Source organism: Globicephala melas, chromosome X (genome assembly GCF_963455315.2).
Source record: "Globicephala melas chromosome X, mGloMel1.2, whole genome shotgun sequence".
Taxonomy (NCBI): domain Eukaryota; kingdom Metazoa; phylum Chordata; class Mammalia; order Artiodactyla; family Delphinidae; genus Globicephala; species Globicephala melas.
This window is the reverse complement of record NC_083335.1, coordinates 22,128,587-22,145,792: the sequence shown is the minus strand read 5'-3', so window position 1 is coordinate 22,145,792 and position 17,206 is coordinate 22,128,587.

Here is a 17,206-nt window from a genome sequence, read left to right as displayed (position 1 = left end):
AAAAAAAAAGAAAAAAGAATAGACATCAAATCACAAGGGAAGAGAACAAAAGATGAAGAAAGGAACAAAAAAGAACTACAATAACAACCCCCAAAACAATTAACAAAATGACAATATATACATACCTATCAACAATTACTTTAAATATAAATGGACTAAATTCTCCAATCAAAAGATATAGAGTGGCTAAATGGATACAGAAAACAAGACCCGTATGTATGGTGTCTACAGGAGACTCACTGCAGAGCTAAAGATACACACAGGACTGAAAGTGAGGGGATGGAAAAAAGGTATTCCATGCAAATGGAAACAAAAAAGCTGAGGTAGCAATGCTTATGTCAGACAAAATAGACTTTAAAACAAAGACTGTAGCAAGAGACAAAGAAGGACATTATATTATGATTAAAGGATCAACCCATGAAGAAGAGGTAACAATTGTAAATATATATGCACCTATATACATAAAGCAAAATATTTACAGACATAAAGGGATAAATTGATAGTAACAAAGGGATAAATTGATAGTAACACAATAATAGTGGGGGACTTTAACACCCCACATACATCAATGGAGAGGTCATCCAGACAGAAAATCAGTAAGGAAACACTGGCCTTAAACAACATGTTGGATAAGGTGGACTTAATAGATCTATATAAAACCTTCCACCCCAAAACAGCAGAATACACATTCTTTTCAGGTACATATAGAAGTTGTTTAGGATAGATCAAAAGCTAGGCCAGAAACAAGTCTCAATAAATTTTAAAAGACTGAAATCATATCAGGCATATTTTCTGACCAAAACTCTAGGAGACTAAAAATAAACCACAAGAAAAAAACTGCCAAAATCGCAAACACATGAAGGCTAAACAATATGCTACTAAACAACCAATAGGTCACTGAAGAGATCAAAAAGGAAAGAAAGAAATACCTGGGGAGAAATGAAAATGAAAACACAATGATCCAAAATCTATGGGATGCAACAGATGCAACAAAAGCAATTCTAAGAGGGAAGTGTGTTAAATAGAAGCCTACCTCAGGAAATATCTCAAATAAACAACCTACCCTTACACCTACAGGAACTAGAGAAAGAACAAACGAAACACAAAGTTAGTAGAAGAAAAGTAATAATAAAGATGAAAGCATAAATAAAGGAAAAGAGAAAAAATAGAAAAAAAATCAATGAAACTGAGATAGTTTTTTGAAACTCTAAAGAATATTGATAAACCTTTAGCCAGACTCATCAAGAAAAAAAGAGGGCCAAATAAAATCAGAAATGAAGAAGTTTCAACTGACACCACAGAAATACAAAGGATCATAAGAGATTACTATGAACAATTATATGCCAATAAAATGGACCACCTAGGAGAAATGGAAAAATTCTTAGAAGTCTACATTCTCCCGAGACTGAACCAGGAAGAAATAGAAAATAAGAACAGACCAATTACCAGTAATGAAGTTAAATTGTTAATTAACTCCCAACTAAGAAAAGTCAGGAACAGGTGGCTTCACAGGTGAATTCTACAAAATAGTTAGAGAAGAGTTAACCCCTATTCTTCTTAAACTATTCCAAAAAATTGCAGAGAAAGGAACACTTCAGAACTCATTCTATGAGGGCAGCATCACCCTGATACCAAAACAGACAAAGATATCACAATAAAAGAAAATTACAGGGCATATCACTGGTAAACATAGATGCAAAAATCCTTAGCAAAATATTAGCAAACTGACTTCAACAATACTTTAAAAGGAATATACACCATGATCAAGTGGGATTTATCCAGGGATGCAAGGATGATTCAGTATTCACAAATGAATCAATGTGATATACCACTACTGATTTGAAAAATAAAAATTGTATGATCATTTCAATAGATGCAGAAAAAGCTTTTAATAAAATTCAACAACTATTTGTGATAAAAACTTTTAACAAAGTGGTTATAGAAGGAACATCCCTCCACATAATAAAGGCCATATGTGACAATCCCACAGGTAACATAATATTCAAACAGTGAAAAGTTGAAAACCTTTCCTTTAAGATCAGGCACAGGACAAGGATGCCCATTCTCGTCACTTTTATTTCAACATAGTATTGGAAATTCTAGCCACAGTAGTCAGACAGGAAAAAAGAAATAAAAATCCAACTGGAAAGGAAGAGGGTATTATGCTAGGCGAAATGAGTCAGACAGAGAAAGACAAATACTGTACGATTTCACTTATATGTGGAATCTAAAAGCAAACAAATGGAGAAACATAGCTAAACAGAAACAGTAATAGATACAGAGAACAAACAGGTGGTTATCAGAGGGGAGATGTGTGGGGACAGGAAAAGAAGTAGGTAAGGGAGATTAAGAGGTGCAAACTTTCAATTAAAAAATAAATGTCACATGTAATTTCTTTTTATGTGACAGATGGTAACCAGATTTACCATGGTGATCATTTTGAAATGTATAGAAATATCAAATCATTATTTTGTGTCCAGGAAGTAAATAGTGTTGTAGGTCAATTATATTGCAACAATAAACAAATAAACTCATAGAAAAGCACGTCAGATTTGTGGTTACCAGTGGTGGGGATTGGGGGGAGGGGAATTGGATGAAGGTGGTCAAAACGTACAAACTTCCAGTTATAAGATAGATAAGTACTAGGGATATAATGTACAACATAATAAATATAACTAACACTGCTGTATGTAATATTTGAAAGTTAAGAGAGTAAACACTAAGAGTTCTCATCACAAGGAAAAAAATTTTTTCTATTTCTTTATTTTTGTGTCTATGTGATATGATGGATGTTCGCTAAAGTTACTATGGTAATCATTTCATGATGTATGTAAGTCAAATCTTTATGTTGTACACCTTAAACTTATATCATGCTGTATGTCAATTATATCTCAATACAACTGGAAGAAAAAGAGAAAAAATAGAAAAAATAAAAGAGGGACATTAGAAAGGACATAATGAAACATGAAAAATTGATAAAAAATTTTAAAGATTTTATTGTGAATAATGAAAATACAAAAATATTTGAATACATTTAAATTGTGTGTAGATTCATGGTTATAGTTGTATTTTGGGTGTATTTTAGAGAAAGTGATGATATTCAATACTTCCTTTCTCAAAGTCAATCATTTAAGGATTCAGGATTTAAGTTTCTTAAGATATAAAAAGTTGTAAGTCTTTAGATTTCCCTCGTAGTATTGATAAAATGAACAGACAAGGGATGCTGCTATTTCTTATCAATATATGCAACATATATAAGAGGCAGTACATATCTGAACTGCATTTAAATATTCCATCACATGCCTGGTCCTTAAATTTCACCAAATCATCTAAGCCAGATTCTGTGCCAAATACCAAAGTCCTGTCTACATTATGTTCTCCACTATCAAATTGCAAAAAAAAAAAAAAAAAAAAAATTGCATTATTTTCAAGAAATTTGCCATCAAGAATCATGTTTCCGTTCTTTTGTGGGGAAGAGGAGGAGCTTGATTCTTCTCTTGCCTCCAACTTCTAATATTGCATGATAAATTTGGTAAAGAAGGCATTAGAGAACAAGCTGTTGTATGTAAATTAGCATAAGAATGGATAATTAATCCTCTTGAAGACTGTTATGAATTACTAGCCACCTCTTTTACATTTGTCATTGCTTGGTAAACTTTTGGTTTTGATGGGTGGGAGGGATGACTGTGCTCACCAAAGGATTTACAAACGATATATTATCATTTTCTAGTATAGTATGCGGTCTGGCTTTATACTCTCTTATTTCACACTTCCAGTAAGTTTTCTTACCATTGTATTTTCAATTAAGTCAATATACATAGTTGTTATTCACTAGTTTAATACCACCGTGTCCACTTATCACTGTATAGCCCATCATGAGACCCAAGATTTATAGAATATAAAAATGGGAGTACTGCGTCAATGGAGGAATTAAATCAAACTGTCAACCAGTTATTTTATCTTTTAGGGCCAAATTGCCTTATAGCCAATTAATTGTGCGGAGAAACTGCTTGTGACAAAAATTCTTATGGTAAAAATACCTAGAACCAGCTGGGAAGCAGACTTTTCTGAAGTTTCTTTTTTTTTGAATTTTGGCACATGTGATGTTGTGATATAATAAATATAGATTTGATCTTTGTTTCCAGTTCCTGGTATGAGCTTCTAAAAACCCTTGGAATATTCTGAGTGATAGAGACATCAGAAGCATCTTTAGTTATACATAACAAGCCCCTTTCAAACTTATCTGAGTTTATGGTAAAGAGATGACTGGTCGCTGGAAGCCCATAGATAGCTTCAGGATGGAGGCTTGTTGCCATAAGAACCAACCAGGGGACTAGAGGTTTAGAACTTTCAGCCCCCTATCCTGTGCCCACTTCCACCCCCACCTCCATGGAAGGAGGAGGGGCTGTGGCTTGAGTTAATTGCCAATGATCAATGACTTAGTCAATCATGCTTATGTAATGGAACCTTCATTAAAACCCTAAATGAAGGAGTTTGGAGAACTTCCAGGTTCACGAATGCCTCCATGTGCCAGCACGGTGGCATACCCCAAATCCATGGGAAGACTCCTGTGATTAAGATCCTTCTGGACCTTGCCGTATGTACCTCTTCATCTGACTATTCATTTGTATTCTTTATAATAAACCAGTAATAGTAGGTAAAGTGTTTACCTAAATTCTGTGAACCATTATAGCAAATGATCAAAGCTGAGGAAGGGGTTGTGGGAAACCCTGATTTGTAGCCAAATCATACAGAAGTGTGGGTAACCTGGAGACCCACTGCTTGCAATTGGTATCTAACGTGGGGGGCATTCTTGTGGGACTGAGCCCTTAACCCGTGGGATCTGATGCTATCTCCGGGAAGATAGTGTCAGAATTGAATTAAATTGTAGGACAGTCAGTGTCTGCTTGGTGTGCAAAAACCACACAATTTGACGTCAGAAGTGCTGTGAGAAGAGAAACAGTTTTCCTATAGTACATGTAAAGTTTCACATAATTAAAATGACAAAATTAAATCAAATAATATATCAATAAAAGCAAAAACCCTATTCCAAGTAAGGTCATATTCACCAGTACTAGTGGTTAAGAACTCAAAATATCTTTTTGGGGGGGACACAATTCAACCCACAACAAAGACAAATGAGGTTTTTGTTGTTGTTATTGTCATTATGTTAAAAGTATCATTATGACCTCATTTTATGTAACTTGTTATGGTTCATTGCTTTGCAGTTATTATCAATAATGACATTCAAATTGGCCCATCTTTGGTCAGTGAGAGTCTTTCAGATTGGCTACTCTATCCTGTTGACATTACCTCAGTAGTTTATCATACCATCTTACTATCACTAAAAGTGGAACAACCACCCACATGTGCTTCCTGGGGTGATGCAATAAGTATGGTACCACCTATGAAGTATTCTTGCCAACAAACTGGAACTAAATCTAGTCAGTCTAACTTACAGAAAAAAATATGAGAGAAAAAAACGTTAAAGTATACATTTGTACTCAACCAAATCCAGACTGTTGAAACTCTACAAGACAAAATGATTGTTTCTTTAACAATAGATATCACAGAAAAGAAATTTTGGAGGGGGAATGAAACAAGAAGAGACATACAAACCAAATTCAAAATCTTGTTTAGATTCTTTTTTTGAAAAAGTAACTAAAATTTTTTGAGACAATTAAGGAAATGTGAATATGACCTGCTATTGGATGATGCTGAGAAATTATGATTCATTTTCTTAGATGTTATAACGGTATTATATGTTGTTTTTTTAAATATGCCATCTCTTGACAATAAATACTGAAGTATTCAGGAGTGAAGTGATAAGTCAAGGATTGCTTTAAAATGTATCAAGAAAAAACAAGGAAGCAAGCAAGCAAACAAAACAAACACACAAATAAACACATAAAGAAATAAATAGTAAAAGTTGAAGGATTTTGATAAAACAATATTGGGAAAATGTTGATAATTGTCAAAGCAGGAAGTGTGCATGAGGTTTCATTTTAATATTTTCTTTATTTTTGTCTGTTTGAAGATACCCATAATAAAAACATTCTTTTAAATGGCTTATAATAAAAGTCAGCAATACATTTGCCACCTATAGGGTGCTAATGCCAGATACCAAACATTCCAGCTATTTAAGACTAAGACTAAATTAGAATTGACATATAACATTGTATTAGTTTTAGGGGTACAACATAATGATTTGATATATGTGTATATTACAAAATAATTACTACAAGAAGTTTAGTTAATATCCATCACTACAGATAATTACAGTTTTTTGTTCTCGCGATGAGAAGTTTTAACATCTACTCTTAGCAACTTTCAAATATATAATACAGTACCATTAACTATAGTCACCATGCAGTACATTACATTCCTAGGACTTATTTGTCTTATAACTGGAAGTTTGTACCTTCTGACCACCTTGACCCGTTTTACCCACTCACCTCCCATCCCCTCACCCCCCACCTCCAGCAACCATCAATCTGTTCTCTGTGTCTTTTGAGTTCTGTTGAGTTGTTGCTGTTCTTGTTGTTTGTAGATTCCTCATATAAGTGAGATCATACAGTATGTCTTTCTCTGACTTATTTCACTTAGCATAATGCCCTCAAGGTCCATCCATGTTGTCTCAAATGCCAAGATTTTCTTCTATTTTATGATTGAATAACATTCATATATCTATATATCATCTATATCTATATATCTATACACGATGTTTGGGACTCAGCTATGGGCCATCAGCAGCTTACACTTCTGGCAGCTGAAGGAATGAGTGCTTCCATCCAGAAGGGAGAAATGGACAGTGCACCACAACATCCCTCACAAGGGGGCTAGAAAAAAAAAAAAGACAATTCAAAAGATCACTCCAAGAGTCAGCTTATTCAAAATATCGATTGCATGAGTGTACATACATGCATATGAATATTGTCTGTGTGGTGGAGGTAATTAATAACCTGAACTTCCTACCTTTTGGGATGTTGCAGGAATAAAATACAATATTATTTATAAAAGTATTAGTGAATGATAGAGTGCTATAGGGAGTACCGTGTCATTGTGAAAAGATTAAATGCCTGGAAAAGCTCAGTTAGTATCCTGTCTCTCTTTTAACTAGTTATGTCCACATTATACTGTGGTTCTCTAAGACAGTAGTTGTCAAACTTTGGTATACATCAGAATTCTTAGGGATGCCTGTTAAAATATAGAGGCCTTATTCAGCATCTCTGGAGTAGAGCCCCGTCTGCACTTGTAACATGTATCTCAGGAGACTTTGAGCAACACTGCTTTAAGAGCCTTTCTAGATTTGAGGTCATATTGTCACCTTTTTAGTTACTTACTTGGATCAATATTTTACATTCAGTGTTCTGGAAAACACCAGATTTGTTGGTAGTCAGTAGAATATCATAGAATGTACTTTAGGAAATTCTGACTCGGATTTTTCACAAATTCAGGTTAGCTTGGGCTTTCTAATACTAGTGCACACTAATAATTGCTGTCAACTGATTTTTAAGGTTACCTACTACTTCCTCTTTCCTTTATAATACATATTTAATCTTGAATTTTTTTCTGCCATTGTTGAAAATCATACATTGGTTAGCATAACAGGATCTCTTAAACACCTGATACAGCAGAATTCACCTAAATAATTTTCATAAGAACATTAACATATTGAAATGATAACTCCTGTGTGATTCCATAGTAATTGTGATATTAGAATTACTATGATTCCATAGTAATTGTGATATTAGAATGAAGTGTCATGGGTATGTATATAACAGAAACCATACTTGAAATATGAGCAAGTTATACCTGATAAAAAGAATACTATTTCTCAAAATAAGAAAAAAAAAAGAATGACAATGGAACATTTCTTGAAACCCTCTGCTGTCTATGGGAAAGATACTGAGACTAGGAAGAACAGAATAAAAGCATTTACAAATCAAAATCTTGTCCAAAATATCAGGTTGATTTGCTACTCTTATTGAAAAAAAATCTTACACCATGTCCTGAATATCTCTATTGAAAATGGGTAGCATATACTTCCTATCTTAAAGTTATGGATGATTGCTAAAACAAAAGGTATACAGCACTGAAACTGACTACCTGCATATACAATTGAACCAATAAGATAAAGATTGCAATATGTAAAGTGCCTGATTTTAAGAAGTGCTAATGGCAGTCCAAATGGGCTTTTGATTCAGAGTTACAGGACATTTTCCATCAAGAATTTTAACCATTATTTCTATTTACACTACTGTAAAAATGCCTCCTTGTTTCAGAAGTTTGAATGACACCGAAAGGGGCACCTTCCAAGTCTAAATTTCAAGAAACTCCGTATTTCTCCCTCTCTCTGGCCCACTGTACCAAAATTCCAAAGAACCCTATCACTTATGGCCATTTGTACAATTCTCCTACATCTAAATCTGAAATCCAGAAAATAATTCCCTTCCAGTAAACCTGCTGATAATACTTGTCTACTATCTGTGTTTATATATATTTAATTTTTTATTGAATTTTACAAAGCAGTGCACATATAAGAACTCAATTATTAAAAAGTTAATATGTTTATGTGGCCACTTCCCAGATTGGGAAATAGAGCATTGCCAGCACAGCAGAGTCATTCTTCAGTACCTTCCAGTTACTACCTCCACCCTATTCCCAAAAGCAACCACCGTCTTTACTTCTAACACCATAGATTACTTTTTTTCTTAGTCATACAGTGTGAACTGCTGTGGTTTGTTTTTTCACTCAACATTATGTTTGAAATATTCATCCATGTCATTGCATGTAAGTATTATTTATTCATTTTCATTGTTATTGTAAGCCATTGTATGACTATATATCAATTTACTTATCCAGTTATCTGCTTATAGACATTTGGTTTGATCCCACATGGAATAAAATTAGAAATCAATAACAAAAGGAAATTGGGAAAACTCACAAATGCACGGAAATTAAACAACACACTCTTAACCATTGGATCAAGGAAGAAATCAAAAGGGAAATTAGGAAATTTCTCAAGACAAACAAAAATGAAAATACAACATACAAAAACTTATCAGATATAGCAAAATCAGTACTTAAAGGGACATGTATATTGATAAATGCCTATATTAAATAAGGAAGAAAGAGCTCAAGTAAACAATCTAACTTATGTGTCAAGGAACTAGAAAAAGGAGAACAAACTAAGCCTAAAGTCAGGAGAAAAAAGGGAAACAATAAAGATTAGAGCAGAAATAAATGAACTAAGTCATAGAAATACTCTTAAATAATTTGACAAAACTAACACTTGTTTCTTGAAAAGATAAACAAAATTGACAAACGTTTAGTTGGACCAAAAATGAGAGAGAGAAGACTTAAATAAATAAAATCAGAAATGAAAGAGAAGATATTACAACTAATCCCACAGAAATAAAAAAGATCATCAGAAATGAGTACGAACAATTATACATGAGAATATTTGACCATGTAGAAGAAATGAATAAATTTGTAGAAACATATGACCTACCAAGACTGATTCAAGAAGAAATAGAAAGCCTGAATAGACCAATAACAAAAAAGGAGATTGAATTAGTAATTTAAAAAACCACCTAACAGAGAAAAGCCCAGGAATAAATGGTTTCACAGGCAAATATTACCAAACATTTAAAGAAGAATGAACAATAATCCTTCTGAAACTCTTCCAAACTTATTTTTATGAGGCCAACATCACGCTGTTACCAAAGCAAGACAAAGACATGGTAAGAGAAGAAAACTACAGGCCAATATTCCTGATGAACATGGATGCAAACATCTTCAACAAACTATTAGCAAACTGAATTCAACAGTATATTAAAAGGATCATACCCCATGATCAAGTGGGATTTATTCCTGGGGTGCAAGGATGGTTCAACACACACAAATCATTAAATGTGACAATAAGGGAATAAAGGACAAAAATTTATGATCATCTCCATACATGCCTTAAAAACATTTGAAAAAATTCAACACCCTTTCATGATAAAAACTCTCAACATAATAAGTATGGAAATAACTTATCTCAATAAAATAAAGGTCATTATGAAAGTCCACAGGTAACATAATACTCAAGAATGAAAAAGTGAAAACTTTCCTCTAAGTACTGAAACAAAATAAGGATACCTACTCTCACCATTTCTATTCAACATAGTACTGGAAATCCAATCCAGAGCAATTAGGAAAGAGAAAAAAATAAAAGACATCCAAATTGGAAATAAGACATTAAATTGTCTGTTTGTAGAGGATGTATTCTTATATATAAAAAACACTAAAGACTCCACTAAAAAACTCTTAGAACCAGTCAATTCAGTTACGTTTCAGGATACAAAATCAACACATAAATATCAATTTCATCTCTATACACTAAAAATGAACAATCTGAATAGAAAATTAAGAAAATGATTCCATTTACAATAGCATAAAAAATAAAATACTTAGGAATAAACTTAACCAAGAAGATGAAGCACTTTAAAAAATAAAACTACAAAATATTGCTGAAATAAATTAAAGAAGACATAAATAAATGGAAACATATCCCAGGTTTATGGATTAGAAGACTTACTATTGTTAAGATGTCCATACAATTCAAAGTGATCCAAAGATTAAATGCAATCTCTCAAATTCCCAATGACTTTTTTTAGTAATATGGAAACCCATCCTAAAACTAATGTGGAATCTCATGAGACCCCAAATTGCCAAAACAATTTTGTAAAAGCAGAACAAAGATGGAGGATTCACACTTTCTGATTTCAAAACTTACTACAAAGCTGCAGTAATAAAAATAGTGTGGTACTGGCATAAAGACAGACACATAGACCAGTGGAATAGAATGGAGAACCCCCAGATAAACCTTTGCATACATATTCAGATGATTTTTGGTAAGAGTGCCATGACCTTCAATGGGGAAAGGAAATTCTTTTCAACAAATGCTGCTGGGAAAACTGGATATCCACAAGCAAAATAATGAATTTGGAACTTTACTTCCATATACAAAAATTAACTCAAAATGGACCAAAGACCTAAATGTAAAACCTAAAAATATAAGACTCTTAGAAGAAAACAGAGGTCAAAATCTTCATGACATTGGATTTGACAATGATTTCTTGAATTTGACACCACAGGCACAGGCAACAAAAGAAAAAAATAGACAAATTGAATTCATGAAAATTAAAAATATTTTTTAGCATTAAAGACTATCAGAGTAAAAGGATAACCCACAGAATAGTAGAAAATATTTGAAAATCATAAATCTGATAAGGGATTGATATCCAGAATACATAGAGAACACTGAAAACTCAACAACAAAAATAGAAACAACCTGATTTAAATATGGGTGGACTTAAGTAGAAATGTATCCAAGGAAGATACACAGATGTCCAATAAGCACATGAAAAGATGCTCAACATCACTAATCACTAGGGAAATGCAAATCAAAACTACACTGAGATATCAGTTCAGACCCACTAGGATGGATACTATGAATAAACAGAAAATAAGAAGTGTTGGTGAGGATGTGGAAAAATTGGAACCCTTGTGCACTATTGGAATGTAAAATGGTGCATCCACTATGGAAAACTGTTTGGCAGATCCCTCCAAAATTAATAATAGAACTACCATATGATACAGAAATTCCACTTCTGGGTATATATACAAAAAAAAAAAACCTGAAAGCAGGATCCCGAAGGGATATTTGTACACCCATGTTGATAGTGGCCTTATTCACAATAGCTTAAATGTGGAAGCCACTCAAATGTCCATTGATGAATAAGTGGATAAGCAAAATGTGGTATATACATACAATGGACTATTATTCACCCTTAAAAAGAAGGAAATTCTGACATATACTACAATGGGGATCATCCTTGAGGACATTATGCTAAGTGAAATAAGCCAGTCACAAAAAGACAAATGCTATATGATTTCACTTACTTGAGGTATGTGGAGTAGCCAAAATCATACAGACAGACAGTAGAATGGAGGTCGTTAGGGACTAGGGAGAGAGGGGAATGGGGAGTCATTTTTTAATGGTTATGAAATTTCAGTTTTACAAGATAAAAAGAGATAGAGATGGACGATGGTGATGGTTGCACATTATAAATGTGTTTAATGCCACTGAACTGTACACCTAAAAATGGTTAAGATGGTTTTTTAAAAAGTAAAGTCGAAACCTACATGTGTGGGAGGTTATATTTGTGATTCATATAATTGTATATTTATGATTCATGTACACGCATTGAATACTTTTCTCTGATTTCAAAACAAGGATAACAAAGATATTTGTTGTACAATTGATGTATGATTTATTGCCATTAATAATAAAAAAGGATTTTTATTTTTCCCAAAATCTGAACTGAGTATACTCACATTTTAAAATGTAACACAAAATGTTACAATAAATAACTTGAACTCATCAATTGAAATACTATTTCTTCTCATTGGTGACAGTGCTATAATAGTGCCAGCATTTATATGACATTATAAAAAGATGGCTTTTTCAGATATTTACACTAAAAGTTATATCTGTTTGATTTAAAATGTACTAAAAATTAGTCCATCATAAAAACATCTGATGAATTTTTCACTTCTTCCACAGCATTTAACAAGTGTACATAGTGTTGCTGAGCAATATTCTCTCTAATTGTTTTAACTTATGAGTGGAGGATCATGTTTTGTAATAAGAATTAAAAAAACTGAGAATGCAAGAACAGAATTGTTTAGTATAGTAATAAAACAACAAAGTTAAACTGACACATGTTTAATCATATGCAAAGTTATTAATGCCTGAATGATAATTATTCTGAAATATTATAGAAAATGACAGTAATTGGTATTGCTTACCCCTGATCAAATCACTTGTTTCTAGAGTTGAGAGTATTGTTGGACAGCTCTAATTATTTGAAGGTACTTTGTCAAATTGAGCTTTAAAGTTTCCATTGTAACTTTTCTCTAATCATCCATATCTACTTTCTACAGTTACACAGACTCTGAATCACTTAACTTCCCGCATAGCAGTTATCAAATATTTGAAGATATCTATCTTTGCCTTATCTCACCTTCATGTTTTTCCTGTTTCAGGCAGAACAACTCAGTTTCTTTCAATTGTTCATCATAGGATTTTTTTTCAAGCTCCTGAGAATACTGATTGCATTCCTATGGATACTTTGTGGCCTTTTTTTTCTTCCCCAAAGAGATACATACTCTATTCATATCCTAGATGTGGTATGAAAATTAGAGCTATTGATGTGATTCTATCATGCCCCCAAATTTCCCTATACCCCTTCCTATTCAGTCCCTCTCCCACCCCTAGGTTCAAGCAATCCTTGATCTGATTTGTGCCACTAAAGTTTTTCCCCTATTCTATAACGTTATATAAATGGAATCATACATTATGTTTTCTCTTGTGTATTGATTATTACATGCATTGCATTTAGTCTGCTCAGGCTTCCTGTAATGAAATGCCACAGACTGGGTACCTTAAACAATAGATATTTATTTTCTCACAGTTCTGGCGAAGTCCAAGATCGAGGTATTGGCAGGGTTGGAGAGCAAGAGCTCTCTTCCTGGCTTTCAGATGGCCACCTTCTTGCTGGGTCCTCACATGGACGTTCCTCAGTGCATGTATGCAGACAAAGAGAGAGAGAGAGCTCTCTGGTATCTCTTCTTATGAGGACATTAATCCTATTGGATAAGGCCCCACCCTTATTACCTTATATAATTTTATTTACTTCCTTAGTGGCCCTATCTCCAGATATAGCCACATTGGAGGTTAGGGACTCAATATACGAATTTTAGGGGGACACAAAAGTTCAGTCCATAACAAGCATAATACATTATAGACTCATCCATGTTTTTGTGTGTTTCAGTAGTACATTCCTTTATTAGTTATGAGTAACATTCCATTTATGGAAATACCACAATTGGTTTATCCATTTACCTGTTGATGAATATTTGGGTTATTTCCAGATTTGGGGCTATTATATATAAAGCTGCTATGAACATTTATGTCTAAGTCTTTGAATTTACTTTATTTTTATTTCCTTGGGGCTAATAGCTAATAGTAGGATTGTTGGGTCATATAGAAAGTGGAAGTGTATGCACAATAAACTGCCAAAATGGGAGTTTCATTTTACGCTCCCATCAGGAGTATGAGAGCTGAAGGTGTTCCACATCGTCATGAAAACTTGATTTTTCAGCTTTTTAATTTTAGTTAGCATATGATGATATTATATTGTGTTTAGTTTGCATTTCTCTGATGACTAATGGTATTGAACTTTTAAAAATTTGCATATCTGCAAGATGTTTATCTTTTTTGTGCAGTATCTGTTCAAATCATTTGCTTGTTTTTTAATGGGAGTTGTCTTTTTTCTATTTATTATTATATTGTAAAAGTTATTTTTATACTACTGATACAAATCCTTAATCCAATATATGCACTGTGAATATTTTTCCAAGTTTTAACCTGCTTTTTTGTTTTCCAAATTGTGTCTTTCTAAAAGCAGACATTTAAATTTTTTTTGAAATCCAATTTACTATTTTCCTTTTATAGTTTGTGACATTTGTGCCCTATCTAATAAAACTCTGCCTGACTTAGGTTCACCAAAATGTTCTCCTCATTTCTTCTAGATATTTTATAAATTTACTTACACGTCTAGGTTTATCATCCATTTCAAATTCCTTTTTTGGGTATATAAGGTCATCATGATCAAGGTTCATTTTTTTCCCCACATGGACATCCAGTTGTTCTAACAAGAGTTTTTGAAAAGCTTATGCTTTTCCTATTGAATTACATTGGCATTTTTGTTGAAAATCAACTGACCATAAATGTGAGGGTCTATTTCTGGTCAATTTATTTCTGTTCAATTGATCTGTATGTCTATCCTTGCATCAACACCTCACTATTTTGATCTTTGTAGAAAAATAGTAAGAAGCAGGTAGAATTATTCCTCCATTTTTCATCTTTGTTTTCAAAATTGTTTTGTCTCCTATGCCCTTTGCATTTCCATATAAATTTTAGAATAAACTTGTCAATCTCTATGAAAAAGACTGCTGGGATATTGATTAGAATTGCATTGAATCTACAGACGAATTTAGGGAGAACTGACATCTTAACATTGAGGTTTCCAATCCATGAGCATGGTATATCTCTACATTTGTGTAGGTTTTCTTTCATTTATCCTAGCAATATCTTATAGTTTTCAGTATACCGACAATCTTGAGTCTGCACATCTTTTGTTAAATGGAAGTGACCCTCTGGGTCTTTTCCTTTATTATGTTAATATGGAGGACTACATTGATTAATATTCAAATGTTAATCAAACTTTCATCTCTAGGATGAATCCACTTGGTCAGGATGTATTTTCTATTTAAATATTATTTTCTGTATTTGATTTGCTAATATCTTGTTAATGATTTTTAAGTCTGTGCTCGTGAGGACTATTGGTCTATAGGTTTCTTTTCTTTTGTGTTTTTTTTTTTTTTTGGCCATGCCATGAGGCTTTCAATATCTTAGTTCCCTGACCAGGGATTGAACCCAGGACCACGGCAGTGAAAGTGCCAAGTCCTAACCATCGGACCACCAAGGAAGTCCCTGTAGTTTTCTTTATAATGTTGATGTCTGGTTTTGGTATAAAGTTAATATTGAGCTCCTAGAATGAGTTGAAAACTCTTCTCCCATCCTTTACTTTCTGGGAAAAAATTGTAGGCTTGGTATTATTTCTTCCTTAAGTATTTAAAATAATTCATCTATGAAGCAATTTGGTCATGGAGTTTTGTTTGTAAGAATGTTATAAATTATGAATTCAGTTTCATTGATAGATATGAGGCTATTCATATTTTCTAATTTTTCTATCAGTTTTAGTGATTGTCTTTTAAGAAGTGTGCTTATTTCATCTAAGTTGTCAAATTTATTGTAATAAATTTTTATAATAGTCTCATTATTATTTTAAATTCCATATGATTGATAATGATTCCCTCTCTTTTATTTCTCATATTTCTAGTTTGAGTCTTTTCTCTTCTTTCCTCAACCAATTAACTAGAGGTTTATCAATTTGTTTACATTTTTAAAGAACCAGCTTTTGGTTTCATTAATGTTTCTCTATTGTTGTCTGTTTTCTAATTCACTGATTACAATTAAATTTATTTCCCTCTTTCTTTTTACTTGGGTTTAATTATTTATTTAATTTTAGCTTCCTGAGATGGCAGTTTAGATGGCTGATTTTAGATTTTTTTAAAAAAATAAAAGCATTTAACACTGTAAGTTACTTGCTAAATATTGTACTATCTGCATTCTACAAATTTTGATATGTTGTGATTTTATTTTCATTCATTTCAAAACGTTTTCTAATTTCCCTTGTAAATTTCTGTTTGACCCATGGTTTATTTCAAAGTATGCTGTGTAATTTATAAATATTTCAAAAATTTCCAGATATCTTTCTAGTATTAATTCCTAATTTAATGTTTCTGTGTTCAGCAAACATATACTGTATAATTTGTATTTAGATTTATTGAGATTTGCTGGTTTAGCATATGGTCTGTTTTTAAAATTTTTTTGTTGAAGTGTAGTTGATATACTATTCTATAAGTCACAGGTGTACAATATACTGATTCACAATTTTTAAAGTTTATACTCCATTTACAGTTATTATAAAATATTTGCTATATTCCCCATGTTGTACAATATATCCTTGTAGCTTATTTTATACCTAATAGTTTGTACTTCTTAATCTCCTATCGCTATATTGTCCCTCCCTGCTTCCCTTGCCAACTGGTAACCACTAGTTTGTTCTCTATATCTGTGAGTCTGCTTATTGTTTGTTATATTCAATAGTTTGTTGTATTTTTTAGATTCCACATATAAGTGATAGCATACAATATTTGTCTTTTTCCGTCTGACTTATCTCACTTAGCATAATGCTCTCCAAGTCCATCCATGTTGCTGAAAATGGCAAAATTTCATTCTTTTTTATGGCTGAGTAGGATTCCATTTTATGTACATACCACGCCTTCTGTTGTGATTAATATTCCACATATATTTTATGGTAGTGTTTCTTCTCTTGTTGGATGCAATTTTTGGCTTTGTAAATGTTTATTTTAAATGAAAAAATAATGTTACAATATTTATCAGATGCCTAATAATGTTTACATGGCAGAAATAAATATATAAGGTAGAAATCAATTTGCAGTA